Source organism: Fukomys damarensis, unplaced genomic scaffold (assembly GCF_012274545.1).
Source record: "Fukomys damarensis isolate Sample0158 unplaced genomic scaffold, DMR_v1.0_HiC HiC_scaffold_6, whole genome shotgun sequence".
Taxonomy (NCBI): Eukaryota; Metazoa; Chordata; class Mammalia; order Rodentia; family Bathyergidae; genus Fukomys; species Fukomys damarensis.
The window spans coordinates 10,409,689-10,430,383 of record NW_022900918.1 but is presented as its reverse complement, the minus strand read 5'-3'; positions in this window follow the sequence as shown (position 1 = coordinate 10,430,383).

The window sequence follows — 20,695 nt, the reverse complement described above, 5'->3', positions numbered from 1 at the left end:
TACCTATATTTTGGGAAACTTTAACAGTGCTGTCAATTTTGGAAAAAGTTATCCCAATTTACTGTGTTGAGTTGGCATTGTACAGAAATGGACAGCCATATTGGTCTAGAAAAACTAATTTTTTTTTTATTCCCTGTGTACAGGGGGTAATGCATTGTACTAAATATGTAAGGTCATATCTATGTGGGCTTGATTACAGAAACTAATAAAGTATTCTCTAAATAATGAAAAAAAGAATAAGATAAGACTACAAGAGCAAGAAGCAATTTAAATATGTTCAGGGACCATTTTCATCTCCAGAATTAAGGATTATTTTAATGTTACATCATTGCCTTTTCTCTTTTACTTTCCTTTTTAGTTTTATTTTAGGATTCCCCATTTGTAATGTTCATACAGAGATTTCTTTAACTGAAATACCGAATAGTTTCTCTGGTGTGAAAAACTATAATAGTACACAGGATCCTAATGAGATAATTAATAATGTGAAATAGGAAGTAAAGGGCTAAAGGTGTAGGGAAAGTGGGAAGGGTGGGGGAAAGGTAATAAGGGAGAGGAAAAAATATGAGAAACTGAAAAAATGGAAATAAAGTGTTTGTAAATGGGGAGGGGAGGAGGGGGTGAAGGGAGAGCAGGGACAAGGGGAAAAAATGAGAATCAAGACCTATTATGTAAAGGTACAGGATCCCAATGATGAATGTAACTTTATTGTATACGTAGATTGTACCAATAAACTCAATAAAAAGAAAAAAATATTTTCTGGTACCATCTCTATTGCTAATTTATAAAACTAGTCCATTCATTTAAACTCCATATCCATTATATGAGCATAACACAGTTTAATGATTCATTCAAGAGTAGGTAGTTGCATGAGCAGGTACATGTACATTTAGGTATTTCCAATTTGAGCTTAGGAAACACCATAGGAAACATCTCAAATATTTCTTTGGGCATGTATGAGAGAGTTTCTCTGAAAAGAGAGTGTTTCCAAGCATAGAGTCACAGGGGATATGTATGTTCAAATTTATTAGATATTTATGAGTCATATAAACAATTAAGAATTAGTATATGGAATACATATGAGGAATTGCCAAAACCTGTAAGAAGAAACAAATGATCCAGTAAAAAATGGGCAACTTTTATAAATAGGCAACTGAATACAGAGAAACCTCAGTTGGCTGCTAAACATTAGAAATATGCTTGACTCAACAGTAACCCAGAGAAATTCAAATAAAACCAAACCAACCCGAGAAGTGAGGCACTATTTTCTAGATAACACAGTGGTCAAAATTTAAAAGCGTAGTGGGCCGCAGTTACAGGAGACATCCTATGAGGGGGCGTAATCAGTGAACATCCTCTCATTATTTCAGCTTTCAAATGAAGATGATCCCAGAGATCCTGTAAGCCTTCCTCTCTGTTTTACTATGCTACTACCAACACTGAATTCTGTGAAACGAAGTAGAGGAGACACATTACTTGTCTCACTCAGCAAGTCAGGCCCTGCTAGGATTGATGGGTCCTGTTGTAGAGCATTTATTTGTTCTTTTCCCTAAATATTGATTATCTACCGACTAGATAGTAGACGTTTTCCATGTCACTGTCTTCACAGAACTTATAGGATAATGAAAAACAAAAATTTCTGAAGAGACAAGCATATCCACAGATAAATGCTAGGGTGTGTGGGAGTATAGAGGGACCGTAGGAGGAACAGTTGCTGAAAGCTGAAATCCTGGGTGAAGAATCCTAAAGTGGCCGAGTCTACAGAAGATTGAAGGGCAAATGGCATCATCTAGGGATAAAGAGGGCAAACACAATGAGGCAGAAGGCGACAAACACCATGAGGGAAGATCTGGGAGTTAAAGAAAGTTTGAAAGAACCAGAAGACATTCAGTAGCACGGGGATAACATGGAAGAAGTGAAAGATAAAAAGATAATGGGTCAGCAGAGTCCAAGAGCTTACAGGAATTGTAAGCTATGTTAAAGGGCTTTGCTTTTATCCTAAGAGCAAGGAAGAGCCTTTACTGGCTCTGGGGAGAATGGCAGGTATGAATTACAGTTGAAAAAGGTCAGTCTCCAAGACTGAGACTACGGAGTCCAACGGATAACCCAAACAGGAAGTGCTGCAGAGCTAGGCACCATACGTGCCAAAGCAGATGCAGCGAAAGGGGTAGATCTAGGAGATTTGGGAGAGATGCAGTCAGTAGTACATGACAGGACTGGATTGTGAATTAAGGAAAGAGGGTGAATCTGAAGATGCTGGTAGAGGTGGCACTGCTAATTGAGATGCAGATCACAAGGAGGGGGGCTCTGACAATGTGGGACAGGCTCAGTTTGAAGCATCCGGGGGACATCTGTGTCCCAAATATGTGGTAATTAATTGGATAACGAACTCTGGAATTTTAGAACAGTGTTGCCTCAAGATTTTAGACTTGAGAATCATCACAGACTTGATAAGTGAAAATCTACTAGTGGGTAACGTTATCCAGAGAGAGCATCTGAAGTGGGACATAAGAGCCAAGAGACTAAGAAGTTGTCAGAGGGGTGGGAGAAAAAAGCAAGAGAGTGCAGTTTTCCATATGCACACTTCCATAAGGCCAACACAGATACAGCATGCAACAGGGTCATTGGATGCTGAGAGCCACATGAATTTTCTATCTATAAATAAGTGGAGTGATAAGAAATACGGTGAATGTTTAAACTAAAATAAAATGTATTATAGTAAAAGACACATCACTGTTAATCTCCCTCAAATATTCCCCATCTCTTCAAACATATTTATCTCATAGTTCTTGCCATTTTCTGAAGCAGTTCTGGAAGTCCCCTTTCGTGAATGTCTTTAGTTGTGCTGTTATGTCTGCCTCGATGCCTTGAAACTGGTTAAAGCCTTTACTTTTCACAGTCATTTTGACTTTGGGGAAGAGCCCTAAATCGCACAGTGCCGGATCCACTGATGAGGACACACTGTCATCTTTTCACTTTTTCAATGGATACACTAGGCAACAGTATTCACCTCATTTTTGATCCACCTCAAAAAGACACTCACGAAAGAGAACTTCTAGGAGTGCTTGAGAAAGGGGCAAGGGCATGAGACAAGTGTGTTTAAGGGGGGGCATTTTACGGGGATTAATGGCAATATGTCGTTGACTGTAATAATTTTTTAACTTAATCACTCTTCATACATTAATCTATTATTCTCTAAAGTTATCACTAACATGAATGGCTTTTCAGGGAAATCCTGTGATAGCTTGTAGACTTTCTCTCCGTGTGGGTTTTAAAAGATATAAATTTATGGCTACATTTAGGGTATTGGGGTGACCTGTGGAAAATTCATCACACAACTTCTGTAGACTCTTAGAAGTGCAGACCCTAGAAGAGGATATTGTTTGTGGATTCACCATGCTTGTCACTCAAGTATGCTTAGTCTTAGTGTAAGAGACAACCCCCCGTCAACTTGCTCTGTAGTACCAAGCAAGAGCTGCTGGGTGATCCCACAGAAAGAGGGTAAGAAAAGTTTCCTTCTTAACATCTATAGCTATATCTGAGGTGCAGAATGCAATGGCACATTTAGCAATTTAGCCAAAATGATAAGGACATCCTTTCAATTTTAAAAGAAAAAAATCAATTGCAAATTGCACTGGAACCTGGTTCAAGATTACCAAAAATTCTCTATTGCTTCTAGATATGCACTTTTCCAGTTACTGTGCCAGCACTGCAGACTCTCAACTGCCCCCTAAAGAAGAGTGGGGCTAAGAAAAGGTCCTGTGCTTCTTCAACCTCTTTCTGAACCATCATGTCTTCTCAGACTAGTGCCGTTTAATACTCTAATGGTCCAGTCAGTAACTCACTAACCAAGGATACGTGTCACTGTACACTCTGACCCTGTAGCTTTCATTTAAAAAGCAAAACGACCTCTGACTTTCACTTGTTCATCTTCCTACTGCAGGTGGCAAAGGTGGTCATGTGTGATATCTTCCAATAATTCTGCTTCTAAAGCCAATAGAAGGACAACATCAATGAAGGAAGAAATAGACTAAAGGATGAAGAAGAATGCAGGGTCCTGGGGAAAAGGAAATACAGTCCTAATCTCCCGGAAACATTTCCAAGGTTTAGGGGGAGAACACAGTGACAATGTGCATCAAAACACTGTCACTTGACGGTATGTTTTAAAAGGTTAAGAGGGATAAAAGGGCCAGCCCTATACATAGAAATTCTCAGTTGTGTTTTCAAATCACTCATGAGTTTGAAGTGCTGAAAGGTCTGTAGGCCGGAAATTTATGCATAATCAGATCATTCAAAAACATGTAAATGGCTGCCAGAGCAAAGTACAATGTTCACTTTTGAAATCACAAAAAAAGCTTTGTTTCAAGTAGGCTGGATTGACTAAAGTTTCGTTTCAGTGAAGCATGTTTTTGCTTTGGGTGTCATTATTTGGTTTGGCATGTAGGCCAAGGAAACCTTTTTCTTACTTCAACTGTTGTTTTTCCTCTGCTGCTACAACTGTGAAAGTCAGGCAAGATTCTGATGCTGCATATTTAAATGAGAACAGGCTCCCTGTTTACCTTTGATTCTGATAAAGGGAGTGAGGGAGCATGGGGTCTTGACTGCTTGCCAGGACTTGTAAAGCTGATAGTTGTGCGCCTTGTCTCCAGAATAATCTGGAAAATCAAGTTTAGCTGGTTTGATCAAAGACTTTGCAAGTCAGTTGAGAACGCTTGCATGCAATAGCTATAGATACTGTATACACGCACCAGCCAAAGGCCGAAAAGCTAATAGGTCTGCCAGAGATAAAGGATTATGTATGTTATGCTTGTGAATACCAAAGGAAAAAAACTCTCCATTTTAATGTTAGTGGTGAACGTTTGCACTGCTAGACATTCAGACAAACAAAACACTCTAAATCTTAGGGACTTAAGTCATGACGAAAATTTTCATTCAAATCCTGCTGCTATCTGCCCATTTAAATCCTGTGTGGAGTGAGGGAATCGGCACCACACTTCCTATTATTGACAGTTCCCCCAGAGAGGAGATTAAATAGTTACAAGGTGAGATTGCCTCACTTCTTCTTCTTTTTTTTTTTTTCCAATCCTTTTCATCTAAATCTTCTCATGGCAACACCTGTAGAGACAAAATGATTTTGATTGAGATTGATGCCGTCAGGCCTGGCACATATTCTTTTTTGGACATCCTTTTGGGCAAGTCAGTCACACAGGGGGCGGGGGATTTGTTTCCTCTGCCAAGAAATGATTCCCTGGATCTGAAAACTGTGTGTCTCAACATGAGAAATTAAAAAAATTAAAACCAAAAAGATTCCTCAAATCATTTGCATCTGGTCTTTCTCATGAAACCACCACTGGACTGGATGTCAGAGGCTTATTTCAAGTCTTGTATTTTTATTTTGATTTAACTTACTCAAAAAGCAGTGCCTCTGTTTGCAAGACTATACACAACAAATTGCAGCTTCAGCTAGTAGTTCCCTTTTTAAACAGAAATATTGCCCAAAAAAGATGAGTCATTGTTGAGCTGCTCAATTTCAAGTGTGAGTACAGAATATTGTGGGTACGAGCAGGTATGGTCACTTTAACTGATCCTGATTTCCTAAACTTCCTAAACTGTGTTAGTCACTACTGAGAAGTCCCATGAAACAACTGTTGGGAAAACTTTTAAGTACACACACACACACACACACACACACACACACACACCTGGCACATTGACCTGAAATTAAATGAAATTACAGGTACAAATGTCAACGAATCTGCCAGTACAAGTCAATGCATTATTCAAGTTTTGTACTAATTAAAGAACTACGTTGTTGCTAAGAATCAATGTATTAAAGACATACGTTCTTATTAAGTGTGTTACCAAGAATTAGAAAGATGAGACGTGGATCTCAGGTTTCAGGGAACTATTATTAGGTTCTCAAGGTATTTTCTTTATTCGCGTGTACTTTTGAAGAGAAAGCCCAGAGTCCAAATCACATAAACAAGGTCTGATTGCGTTTTAAATGGCTGTCACGGGGCTTTTCTTCTTTCCACCTTGTTTTTGCTTCTCAGCCCCACCAAATCTCCCTTCTTGGAATCAGGACCTAAACCAAAGTTAAACATCATAAAGAAATTTACTCAGTTAAAACAGACTTTTATGGACTGAAAAGCATTTTTACAGTGTAATCTGCATTTTTGTAAGTCCTTGTGGAAAATCCCCAATGATTGAGTGGTACTTAAAGACTGAAAAATACACACTGCCCACGAAGCTCTCAGATGGTGACCGGACAAAGGGGAAGAAAATGGATGCATCTGACCCATCAGTCCCTTTGTCTGCAGGACAAAAGGTTGCTTTTATGGGCCACCCTGATCCTTGGGCTTCATCCCCTTCCTGGCCTCCAGGTCGCCCCGGCCCACAGGGACACAGCCACAGACCCGTCTGCTCTCCCACCTCCGCTCCCAGGACCCTCCCAGTGGCTCCCCTCTCTTCTTCCCCACCCCTGCTCAGATCCTCTGCGGCTCCTCACTTCTCCCAGCCTCGCGCGCACTTCAGGTTTTCCTTCTTAGCACATATTTTTATTTCATGTATTTGAGCAACTTCTTCATCAGCCTCTCTGATGAGCCCATGGCAGGAATGCTCCTCCGCGGCTCCCCTGAGCAAACATCATCCTCTCCATCCACAGTGCTAGAGCTTCCCTTTCTCTTGTTTTCTGGCTCTTGAATGTTAGGCTGAGTGAGCAAATGAGGCAGGATTCAGTGGCACTTTTTCTTGTTTGCACTTCCTTATGCTTGTTTTGAATGAGAATGAGGTAAAATTACAGTTAATTTGCCCGAAATTATATACTCCCATGACAGCACAGAGATTCTTGTTCTAGTGTGAACAACAGAGAAACTTTAAAAGCCACAGCTGAGGCAGGTTACACTGCATAACTTTTACATTTAGTGAAAATGCTCTACATGCCCACCTGCTTGGACTTCGTCAAAAGCTACTCACTCCCAAGGGGCTTTTCCTGCGCCCTTGCATCCTCCCTGTCCTGGTTAAGATCCAATGCCTGCTTCCTCTCTCCTAATGTGTAAAATGTAACTCCTCACCTAGCAACACTCGGGAGAGCAGATGCCAAGAGAAAAGATCTAACTCTTTTTCTCTTTAGAACAAACTCCCTTCTAAACTGTTTTTTCTTTATATAGTTGACACAAAAGAATTCTGTATTTTCTCTTAAAATTATAAGCTCATGCAAGTCCTGAGACTTCACAATTTTATTCATAGACTCGCCAACCATGCTTTCAGCCAGAGACCTACCATTTACTATGTTCAGTACCCTCTTGGTTTATTCTTATCATTGGATTTATTCAGTCACAATTTGGCTAAATGTTGTTGATCTCATACAAGTGAATACTTCTCACCTAAAGCTCTTCAAGTAATATCAGCCGCAGATGTGCATCCAGATTTCTTATTAAGATATTGGCACCTAGAATTGTTTAGGGGCATCTTTAACAATAATTTCTATTATCTTGTTACAAATTTCTTCAATAAAAATGTTGAAACTACCAAAAAACGGCATACTTTATCTTTGGTCATACATTTTTATATTATAAATTTATAAAAAAAAAACTTTACATCCAGAGCTAGTCTTGAAAATAAAACAAAATTTTCTTAGCAACATCTGAAGCTCAATGTATAATAAACTGAGCCAGTATTACTTCCCTAAGTTTTAAAAATTAATTTTATCAGTCCATTTAAGGTATATAATATAATGATAGTCACTGTTGGAAATTTATGCCTTTACATACTCGACCTTGGTTCTTATTTTTCCCCATTCTTCTTCCTTTCATTCAACCCCTCCCTCCTTCCCCATCCACAAAGACTTTGTTTCCATCATTTTTCATTTTCTTATATTAATTCCATTCTCTTCTTTCTTTCCCCCTACTCTTCCCGTTTCCCCTTCCTCTTTGTCCCTCTTTCCCTCTATTTCACATTATCTACTATACCTTTTGGTCCTCATTTACACTTACAGTTTCTCATACTAGAGAAACTCTTCAGTATTTACACTACTTCCTAATTTTTCTATGATTCTTTATCCCTTGTAATGCAATTTTTTTTCGCAAGTCTTTACCTTAAATCCTGTGTTTTTCCTGAGCCACAGACGGGGACTGCAGCTGTCTGCTGCTTACCTCCATCTAAATCCTTCACCAAATCTGCTCCTAAGTCCTGCGGTGTGGAGAACTCTAAGCACGATGTGATTCAAATGTTTTGGAGGTGCCACAAGTGGCAGAACATATGCTGCCTGAAAGGGGGGGGTCATTTGTAGGTATTTATTGGAGCTGATATTTGTTTGTTTGCTTGTTTGTTTATTTACTTATTTATTTATTTTGCAATTCTAGGGATTGAACTGAGGGTCTTTGCACTGAGCTACATCCCCAGCCCTTTGTATTATTATTATTATTATTTTTTTAATTTTAAGACAGGATCTGAGTCACTAAGTTGCTCCAACTGGCCTCAAACTCACACTTCTGTCTCAGCCTCCCGGAGTCTTGGATTGCAGGGCTGCACCACCATATCTGGCTGATGCTAACTTTTGAAGGATGAGCAAAACACACCGTATAGGTAATCTCAGGCACGGGGAAAGAACATAGGGCAGAATCATAAACCCCATGCCACCCCCCCCTCACTTCCAATTCTCTTGTCAAGACCCTTCTTCCAATTGCCACCAAGTCTTCCCTGGCCTTCAGTCCAGTCTGCTCAGCTCCAGAATCCTCTGTCCCGTCCTATCCCTCATGAACGTTCATCTCTAGCCACTCCCTATCAAGACTCTCTGTTCCAGTCATAATTAATGCATTCCATCGTATTGCTTCTCTACTTGACTTTCTTCTCTCCCTGACAATTGAAGTTCTACTCACCAATTTCTACTCTGTGAAGCCTGACTTCTCTGTAAAATAAGTGTCACTTTCTTGTATGCCATTATATCAAATAGCACTTGTCTCAGCTACGCCTTTATTAGACTTAGTTGTGTACTGGTCCGCCTCCCCAACAAGACTATAAACTCCTTGAGAACAGGAACTCTATTTAATGTAACTGTTCTTCTCTAGTGATGCCCAACACAGTGCTTTGTAAGTAGCAGTTTCTCCATTATTATCTATTGAATTGAATTGAATAAATGGTTACTGAATGAAAATAATTACACATAATTTTATCTACATAATTATAGCTAAGCTGATACAGGTGGGTACTTTGCAATTCTTTTTGTTTCCAAGTCTCAACTTGCTGTTGAATCATTTGTAGATTTCCTGACAGATTATTTTTTATATTACTGGGACTTAGTGGTATAAAAATATGATCTAGTAATTTGACTTACTGTAAAAGTAGTTCTTAGTTTTGTAATTTGTGTACAGGAAATGTTGTAGCTGTATATTATTCTTCCATTAGCAAGTGGGATAATTTCAGTTTTAGGGTGAGATTTTTCTTTTTGCGTCTTGATGCCTTCAAATTCAAAAGGAATGATTTTATTCTCACAAAATGTGTAGATAAATGAATACTGTTCTGGGCTAATTGTATGTCCCATACTTAAGTGAAGGTTCTATAATCTTTCTGTATAAACTGAATGATTTGATATTGATGTCTCTTTTTTTAAAAGATTTTTTTTTTTTGCTGTACTATTTTCTTGAGAGTATATTATACTGATGATGAACAAAGTGTTATTATCATCATTGTTATTATTATTTTGCTATCTGGGATTGAACTCAGGACCTTGTGCTTGCCAGGCAGGCAAGGCGCCACTGAGCTATATCCCTGGCCCTGATGTTTCTTATACTAAACCTTTAATGATTTAAACTTTCCTGCAAGTTTATAAGTCCATGATAATATTGTTGTTTCCATGAAGCTGCAGATGATTGCAAATACATGAAATCTAGGAGAATTTTCATTTACTTTGGGCCATTCCTATGATGGAAATGCTAAACACCGATTTCCTCAGCTTTTTATCTGAGGACTTTTTCAAAGGTGGGAGCCATTTGAGCCAATGCAATGATTTTATTCACAAATTCTCTGACCTTAGCCGTAAGAGAAATTCTGTAGTTCCTAAGCCACTTGAATCGCAGTTTCACTGAGATCAGTCCTAGGCCTGTGTGAAGGCCTCACATTGATGTTCAGCTTCCCATTTAACTATACAACCAGTGCCTTCCAGATTTAAAAGCAAACCCATGTGCAAGTAAATCCAAACAGAAACAGAAATAATCAATAAGCAAGTATTCTTTAACTATGCATTGATGGAAATACAGGCGTTAGTTTCAAAGTACACACAAATATTTAAAAGAGTCCCTTCACTCATGAATCATCCCCAAAACTAGTGGTCAAAATGCCACAAATTAGCATTTTAACAGGAAAATGGAAGAGCCAATTAACAGGAAAATGGAAATAAACAGGAAATCGGGATAGACTCACATTAAGAACAGTGCTACACAGTTTTAAAATCACAAATCTCACTGATTTTAAGCAAATATATTGCTCTTTAGTAGCTCAGACTTATACAAGTAACAAAACTATTAACCCTACCTACTTGATATATCAAATCTTTTCATTTACCAATAAAAATAAGCCACATTAAAATTTAGCATTTTCAATTATAAATATTAGAAAAGTTTCTGTTTTCTCATTTTATCAATTTGAAAATTTTATCCTTTTGGTAAAAATTTCTAGTGACTTATAGGACTGTTTCTATTTCACACAATCCCTTGCAGTAGACCCAGAGCTACTTTTAGCAGAAATTCCAAAATAGTGTCCACTGTAATTATTTCACTGACTTTGTTTGGGATATATAAGTGAGAGATTTCATAGCCTCAAATGAAAACAAGCTTTGGCCTTTGAAACACAGCTTTATTTATATGAGGAGTATGTTATTCCTTATTCTGATCAAGCAAGATTCTTGAGCTCAAAGAAATCATTATAATCATACAAAATAAAAGACAACAGCCAACAATAACTGTAATAGTTCAAGGAAAGAAGTAATGGAGAAGTTGCTGGAAAGCGGGAAGCAAGTTTATCCCTCTTGGCGGGTGACAGAAGACAAAATATGCAAAATGCGTGGGGTTGATCTCAGTCTGTGTAAGAATCGAAGAAAAAAACTGTGGGACAGCGGGAGAGAGCACAGTTATGATTTGAGTGCGGGAGGTTACGGACAAGTGGTGACCATAACAGACTGGGGCGATGGAAAAAAACCACAGACTTTGCAAGCAACAACACTGGGTGCGCATTTGTTCTCTGTACGCAGCACAGAGCTCCACACCAAACTCTGCGCTAAGATCTTAGGCAAATGATTGCGACAGTGTGTACCTCCTTTTATGACATTAGCACTTACACACCATAAAATATTTTGAAAACACAAATTGAAAATTGTTATTAGCCATATTATTAACAATCACATTAAAACATTCTCCTGCCCAAAAGTCTCCGAGGATTTCCCTCTAAATTTACAAAATCTAAACTATCACTATCTACAAACTATGACAAAATCTGGGACCTGCCTGTCCTGCTTCAGTTGTCCCTGTTGTTTACTGTTTTCAAAAGCACTGCTGTCTTTCCACGTGCCACAGTGTCCCATCTCTCCCTGCTCCCCTTTCAAAGCAAACATCTCCTCAGAGAAGGCTTCTCTAACCACTTTATCTAAATTGAGATCCAAAATTTCTCCAGATCTCACATCCTTTTTGGTTTCTTCACAGCACTTAACTGCAATCCGAAGTTACTTCCAGTAGTTGTTTTTCTTTTGCTGATTGGCTCTTGCATCATCAATTTTTTTCTCTTGACTGCATCATCCGCATCTTCTTGAGCAATAGAACAAAAACTTCTTGACCCTATCCCTGTCTCTCTTCGGTTGTTATTTCCCTTTACTATGAAAGTCATTAAAAGGGTTCTGTTCTTTCTGGCTCTGTTTTCTGCCCTCCCATTCTCTCCTGAGCTTGCTTCAGTCCGCCTCTATTAATCACCATTCCATCACCGTAACAAAAACATCCAAGATACCGACTTAAGGGAAGAATAATTCATTTCAGCTCACTGTTTCAGAGGCTATAATCAATGGTTGGTTGGCTCTGGGGCCTGTGCCGAGACAGAACATCATGGTGGGGAGTGTTTGGGGGCAAAGACGCTCATCTCACGGAATCCAGGAAGGCAAAAGAAATGGAAGGAACCAAGGCCCCAATACCTCCTTCAAGGGTATTGCCACTGTGACCTGACTTCCTCCACTAGGTCCCACCTCTTAGACTCCACAACCTCCCCAAAACACCATCAGCTGAGGACCAAGACTTCAACATGTGAGCCTTTGGGGACATTTTATTTCATTTTATCATCAGTGTATGTTTACATAAAATTACATTCATCTCAGGGAGTTGGAACATATACATATTCCATCAGGATCAGTTTTATTCTCCTTCCCTTCCTCTGCCCTCCCCTCTCCTCTTCCCCAGATCCCCTTCCCATCTCTATAGGATCTAGCTCCCTGTGCCCTATCTTCTTTATTTTTTTTAACTCCTTAAATTATTTATATTTTGGGTTTGTCATATAGAGAAATAACATGATATTTAATCTGTGTCTCATTTATTTCACTTAGCATTGTGATCTCAAGATCCACTCATTTTCCTACAAATAACTCAGATTTATCATAAGGAATGATGAGTAGTTTATCTGTTTATCTGTTGATAGATACATAGGCCTTTTCCATACTACTGTGAATGCTGCTGTTACATAGATATGCATGTATCACTGTAATCTGTTGATGTTAATTCTTTCAGGAGGACACAAGAAAAAGGTACAGCTAGGCTAAATGTGATTTCCATTTTTACTTTTTTGAGGACTCTCCATACTGATCTCCAAGTGGTTATATAGTTTATATTCCCACCTACAATGAAGGTTTCCTTTACTCCACAATCTTACCAGCATTTGATGTTCTCTGAGTGCTTGATAACGGCTGCTCTTCTTGGAGTAAAATGATCTCAGTGCGGTTTTGATGTGCCTTTCTGTAGTGACCAAAAATACTGAACATCTTTTCATATACTTATTAGTAATTTGTACTTCTTTTTTGATTGGTTCTTTCATTTGGGGGGTCTAATGTTTTGAGTTCTTTATATATGAGATTAGATAGATAGATAGATAGATAGATCCTCTGTCCAAGGAAGAGATGGCAAATTTTTTCCTCCTTCTGTAGGTAGTCTCTTCACTCTGTTGTTTGTTTCCTTTGCTGTGCAGAAGCTTTTTAGTTTGATATGATCCCATTTGCTGATTCTTGGTATTGTATCTTGTACAACTGAGGTTCTGTTCAGGAAGTGCTTGCCTAAGCCTACGTCCTTAAGAGTTTTACCAATTTTTTTTCTTCCATAGGATTCAGTGTTTTTATTTTTCTGTCTAGGTGTTTGTTCCATTGATTTGGTATTAGCGCAGGGTAAGAGATATGGATCTCAATTAATTTTTCTACACATGGATAACCAATTTTCCCAGTGCCATTTGTTGAAAAAGCTATCTTTTCTTCAGTGTATGCTATTGGGCTCTTTGTCAAAAATCAGGTAGCTGAAAGTTAAGTTGTTGCTGCATCCTCAGTCTTCTTCCATTGGTCAATATGTCTGGTTTTGTGCCAGTACCATGCTGTTTTCTGTTTTGTTTTTGTCCCAGGGTTTGAACTCAGGTCCTCATGCTTGCAGGGCAGACAGCGTCCATGCTGTTCGAATTATTGTACCTTTGTATTGTATCTTGAACTCTGGGATTGCAGTGCCTCCTGTTTTTCTCTTATTATTCAGATTTGCTTTGGCTGTTGTAGGTTTCTTTTGGTACTATGTACATTTTAGAATTGTTTCTTGAAGTTCTGTGAAAAAATGCTCCTAATATTTTTGATTGGAATTACATTAAATCTATCTACCATTTTTGGTTATACAGACATTTTGACAATATTAGTTCTGCCTATCCAATAACAAAGAATATGTTTCCATTTTCTACTGTCCTCTTCAATCTCTTTTTTTAGAGTACTATAGTTTTCATTATGAGGGTCTTTCACTTCCTTGGTTAAGTCAATCCCTAGATATTTAATATTTTCTTTCTTTCTTTTTTATTTTTTTATTTTTTTGGTACCAGAGATTGAACTCAGGTCCCTGTGCTTTCAAGGCAGGCAACAGAATCACTGAGCTAAATCCCTGGCCTGGTATTTAATATTTTGAAACTATTGTCAATGGGAGTGTTTTCCTGATTTCTTTTTTGGTGTGTTCATTGTTATTATACAGAAATGTGACAGATTTTGGAACACTGACTATGTACACTTTGCCACTTCTGTCACTTTGCTGCATTTATTAGTTTTGAGAGTCTTCTGATACAGTTTTTTGGATCTCCTACGTAAAGGTTCATAATGTGCAAATTAGGACAGTTTGACTTCTTCCTTTCCTATCCAAATTATTTTTATTTCTTTTCCTTGTTTGATGGTTCTGGCTAAGGTTTTGAATACTATATTGAATAGGAATGGTGATAGTAGACACCTTTGTCTTATTCCTGATTTTAAATGGAATGCTTTCAGTGTTTCCTTATTTAACATGATATTGGCAGTAAGTTTGTCATAAGTGGCTTTTATCAGTTTGGGGTAAGGTCCTTTAAGGTCCAATTTTTATCAGGTTTTTTAATATCATGAATTGATGTTGGATTTTGTCAAAGACTTCTATTGCATCTATTGAAATGATTGTGAGATTTTTATCCTCATTTCTGTTTATGTTACATTTATTATTACATTTATTGATTTACACATGTTGAACCATTCTTGCCTCCCTAGGACGAAGCCAACTTGATCATTATTATGACCTTATTATTTGTTGCATTCTGTTTGCAAGTATCTCATTGAGGATTTTTGCTTTTGTGTTCATTAAGAAAATTGATAAGTATTTTTTGGGGGGTTATTATCTGATTTTAATATCAGGGTAAAGTTAGCTTCAAGAAATTAGTTTAGTAGTGTTCCTTTCCTGTTAGTTTTGTGGTAATTTGAGGAGCATTGGCATGAGTTTTCCCCTGCAGTTCTGGTAAAATTCAGCAGTGAATCCATTGGTTCCTAGACTTTTAATTTGATAATGTTTTTATTACCGTCTCTATTCCATTGTCTTTTATTGGTCTATTTGTATTTTCTTCATTCAATTTTGGTAATTCATATGTGTCTAGGAATTTATCCATTTCTTCTAGATTCTCAAATTTATCAGAATATGAATTTTCAAAGTAGTTTCTAAGCCTCCGGATATTGGCAGCTTTTACTATAATTTTGCTTTTTTCATTTCTAATTGCATTGATCTGAGTCTTTTCTCCTTTTGGTACACTTGGTTAGGGATTTACCAATCTTGTTTATTCCTTCAAAGAACTAACTCTTATTTCATTGATTTTTGGGGGGTGTCAATTACATTAAATTTGCTACAATCTTTGTAACCTCTTTCCTTCTACAAGTTTTGGATTTAGATTGCTCACATTTTTCTAAGACCTTGACATTCATCATTTATTTGTGATCACTCTGTTTTTCTCATGTGGGCATTGAAAGCTGTAAACTTCTCTCTTAGAACTGCTTCCGTTGTATCACATAGGCTTTGGTATGTTGTGCTGTCACTGTCATTTGATTCTAGAAACTTTTTATTTCTTCCTTGATTTTCTTCTGTGATTCAGTGATTATTCAAGAGTGTATTATTTAGAAGCCCCAGCTGCCCAACCTCAGCAGCAGACTGGTAAGAGGTGGAGATGCACGGTGAGTGCAGCCCCCCAACAGGCACCCTACCCCACCCCAACCCCCATGCACCTCTGGCCTCCTGGCTGTGCTAATACCTGGATTCACACCACAGAAGTATGGGGGGGGCATCATAAAGGCCATTGTCCTGAGCTCTAGCCTCAATTTTTATTTAATTGTCATTTTCTAAGCTGTGCTTGAAGCTTTTGTTTTTTTGATTGTATCACTTGGGCTAAGGTGTTGTGATTGATCTAATCAGTTGTCCTTCCTGGTACAATGAAAAAGAGATTGCCTCAGAGTCATTAGAGACTCAAAACCTAAAGACCAGCTACAACAGGAAGATCAAAGTATTAACCCATGTTTCAAATGAAGGATAGTACCAATAACAAAAATAGAAATGGGAAGACAGTCAAACAAGGCTCAAGAACAAACACAGACTTCCAGCTTACCAAAGGCAAATTCTGGGGGAAATGAGGTGGAAGAGTTTGATAATCAACCACGTGGACATTCTGAACTGATAGAACAGGAAGTAACAAAACAGATGAAAGAGGCTCTAGAAAAATTTGAAACAGAAATAATTTTCCAGATAACTACAGAGATGGTGAGTAGAATGAATAACATGATTACAGACTCTACAACAGAAACACACAAAAAAATACATGAGCTCAGGACCATGATAGAAGCCATGAATGCCCAGCTAGGAAAGAAATGGAAACCATGAATGCCCAACATAGGAAATAAATGGAATCCATGAAAAAGATTCAAACAGATATCCAAGAGATTAAAAACTCTATTGAAAGTTTATATAACAGGGCCGGGAATTTAGTTCAGTGGTTCTGCCACCTACCTCTCAAGTACAAGGACTTGAGTTCAATCCCTGGTACCAAAAAAAAGTTTACGTAACAAACTGAGCCAATCTGAAGACAGGATATCAAATATAGATGACAGGATGGAAATCAGTGACCATGAAAAGAAGGATCTCTTAAATATAGTAAGGGAACATGAAAAATTAACCCAACAGCTCCTAGATGATACAATGAAGAATAATATAAGACTAATATGAGTCCATGAAAAGCATGAGAAAGTACAAATGACATTTAAAAATCTGTTTACAGAATTAATGACAGAAAACTTCCCAATCAGAGCAAAAAAAATTGACATACAGATAAGTGAGGCATATAGGACTCCAACAATTCATTATCAAAAAAAAAATCTACACTGAGACATATAATAATCAATATCCTAGAAACCCAACACAGCAAAATACTAGAAGAAGCAGTTGGAGAAAAGAAACAAACCACATGTAAAGGAAAGCCCATCAGAATCACAGCAGACTTTTCAACACAAACCCTCAAGTCAAGGAGAACCTGGAGTGAGGTATTTCAAGTCCTAAAAGAAAACAACCTCCAACCTAGACTGATGTATCCTGCAAAACTATCTTTCAAAATTGATGGGGAAATAAGATACTTTCATGACAAAGAACACCTGAGAAACTTCATAAATACCAAACCAGCATTCCAAACAATTCTAAAGAATGTACTAGAAAAAGACAGTGAAGATCACAACTCCATGAGGCCCAACAGAGCAAACCCAGCAGGCAAGGCAAAAAATTAAAGGGAGAGAGGGAAAAAATTAAAAAGTGCCCAAAACAGTTATATCAGTTAATATAAATGGCCTCAATTCACCAATCAAAAGAAATCAATTGGCAGAATGGATTAAGAAGCAAAATCCAACAATATGTTATGTAGAAAAAACACACCTAGTCCAAAAAGAAACTCATAGATTGAAAGCAAAGGAATGAAAAACAGTTCTCCATATGACAGGAACCCAGAAAAAAGCAGGGGTAGCTATCTTATTTGCAGATAAAGTAAATTTCAAATCAAAACTAATTAAGAGAGACAAAGAAAGTCACTACATCCCTGTAAAGGGAACAATCTAAGAGAAAGAGATGAAAATTATAAATATATATGCACCGAATACTAATGCCCCCAACTATATGAAACAAATATTAAGGGACATGAAAAACCAAACAAGCACTAATACAATTGTAGTGGGAACCTAAATACTCCACTGCCACAAATAGACAGGTCATCTAGACAACAAATCAACAACAAAATACTAGAACTGAATCAAGCTTTTGAACAAATGGACTTAACAGACTTCTACAGAGTGTTCCACCCCACAAAATCAGAATATACATTCTGTTCACCTGCACATGGGTCATTCTCCAAAATAGACCACATACTAGCGCATAGAACATGTTTAAGTAAATGTAGAGAAGTTGAAGTTATCCCATGTATATATCAGACCATACTGCAATTAAACTGGAGATCAATAGCAAAAGAAACTATAAGAACTTCACAAACACATGGAAATTGAATAACACTCTCCGGAACAACCAATGGGTCACAGAGGAAATCAAAGAAGAAATTTGACAGTTTTTGCAGATAAATGATAATGTCAACACAACATACAGGAACCTATGGGATACAATGAAAGCATTTCTATGAGGGAAATTTATAGCAATTAATGCCCACACTATGAAAATAGAGTGAGCTCAAATTAACAACCTAATGCTGAATCATAAGATTCTAGAAAAAGAAGAGCAAGACAAACCCAAAGCTCATATAAGGAGGAAATTATAAAGATTGGAGCAGAAATTAATGCAATGGAGACTAAGAGAAAGATACAAAAAAAAAATCAATGAATTGAAGAGTAGTTTTTTCAAAAGAATAAATAAAATGATAAACCATTAGCCAATCTTATCAAAAAAAAAAAAAGGAAAGGTGCTGGGCATGGTAGCACACTCCTGCAATCCCAGCCTTCGAGAGGCTGAGACAGGAGGATTTCTGTGAGCTCGAGACCAGCCTGGGCTACATAGTGAGCTCCAGGTCAGTCTCCATTACATAGTGAGACCCTGTCTCAAAAAACAAAAAACAAAAACAACAACAAAAAATGGGGGGGGCTCAAATCCATGCAATTAGGAATGAAAATGGTAAAGTCAACAACAGATCCAGCAGAAATCAACACCTACTTCGAGAACCTCTACTCTAATAAAATGGAAAACACAGAGAAATGAACAAATTTCTAGATACATATGAATTACCAAAGTTGAAAAAAAAGATATAAAAATTCTAAACACCCCAATTATAATCAGTGATGTCAAAAATGAAATTAAAAATTTATCAACAAAGAAAAGCCCAAGTCCTGATGGATTCACTGCTGAATCCTATAAGACATTTAGAGAAGAACTACTGCCACTACTCTAAACTTTTCAATGCAATTGAAACAGAAGTAATACTTCCAAATTCATTCCTGGAAGCCAGTATTGCTTTGATTCTAAAACTAGGAAAAGACCCAACCGAAAAAGAGAACTATAGGCCAATCTGCCTAATGCAAAAATCCTCAATAAGATACCAGCAAACAGAATACAAAGGGTCATCAAGAAGAGCATACACCCTGACCAAGCCGTATTTAATCCAAGGATGCAAGTATGGTTCAACATACATAAATCAATAAATGTGATGTACTATACTAAGAGAGTCAAGACAAAAACCATATGAACATCTTAATAGACGCAGAAAAGGCATTTGACAAAATTCAACAACCATTCATGATAAAAACCCATATAAAATTGGAATAGAGGGTCTCTATCTCAACTTGCTAAAGGGTATCTATGAAAAGCCAACAACCAACATCATACTAAATGGTCAAAAGCTGAAAACATTCGTGCTGAAATCATGAACAAGACAAGGATGTCCATTGTAACCACTCCTTTTCAATATAGTTTTGAAAACATTAGCTACAGCAATTAGATAAGAAAGAAATACAAGCAATAAAGATAGGAAAGGAAGATGTTAAATTGTCTTTATTTTCTATGACATGGTACTCTACATAGAAGACCCAAAGAATTCCACCAAAAGACTTCTAGACTTGATTGAGAGATTCAGTAGAGTAGCTGGATATGAAGTAAACACCCAAAGATCAATAGCCTTCTTATACATAAATAACAGACTCAATGAGAGAGAAATTAGGAAAACAATCCCTCTCACAATAGCATGCAAAAAATGAGATATTTAGGAATCCATCTAACAAAGGAAGCAAAAGACCTCTACATTGAGAACTACAACACTCTGAAAAAAAGAGATAGAAGAGGATATAAGAAAAATGGAAAAATATCCCATCTCTGGGTAGGAAGAACCAATATATTGCTATACAGATTCAATGCAATCCCTATTGAAATCCCAACAGTTTTATTTCACAGAATAAGAGAGAACAATCCAAAAATTCATTTGGAACCAAAAGAGACTTAGAATAGCAAAAGAAATTATAGACAACAGAGACATGCAGGGGGTAGGTATTACAATCTCCAACTTGAAACGATACTACAAAGCCACAGTGTTAAAAACAGCATGGTATTGGCAAAGAAACAGACCCAAGGATCAGTGGAATAGATTAGAAGATGTAGAAACAACTCCAGGCATACTCAGATACCTCATCTTTGACAAAGATCCTCCCTGGAGGAAAGATAGCCTCTTGAATAAATGGTGCTGGAAAAACTGGCTTTCATCTTGCCAAAGATTAAAACTAGATCTCTATCTTTCATCAAGCACTAAACTAAAAGTCAAAGTGGATTAAAGGTCTAAATATTAAAACAGAAACACTAAACATGCTGGAAGATAAGCTAGGTAGAAGTCTTGAAGACATTGGCATAGGAAAAGACGTTATGAGCAAATACTCAGTAGCATGGGAACTAGCAGACAGAATCAACCACTTGGATCTCATCTTTTTAAAAAGCTTCTGCACTGAAAGATAAACCACCAACAGAGCTAAGACACAACCTGCAATGTGGGAAAAAGTTTTTACCAGCTGTTCCTCACACAAAGATCTACTATCTATAATATATAAAGAAATCAAAAAAATCAAGACCCCCAAATACAAAGACCCAATTCAAAAATGGGCATCTGAAATGAACAGGTATTTCTCAGATAAAGAAGTAAA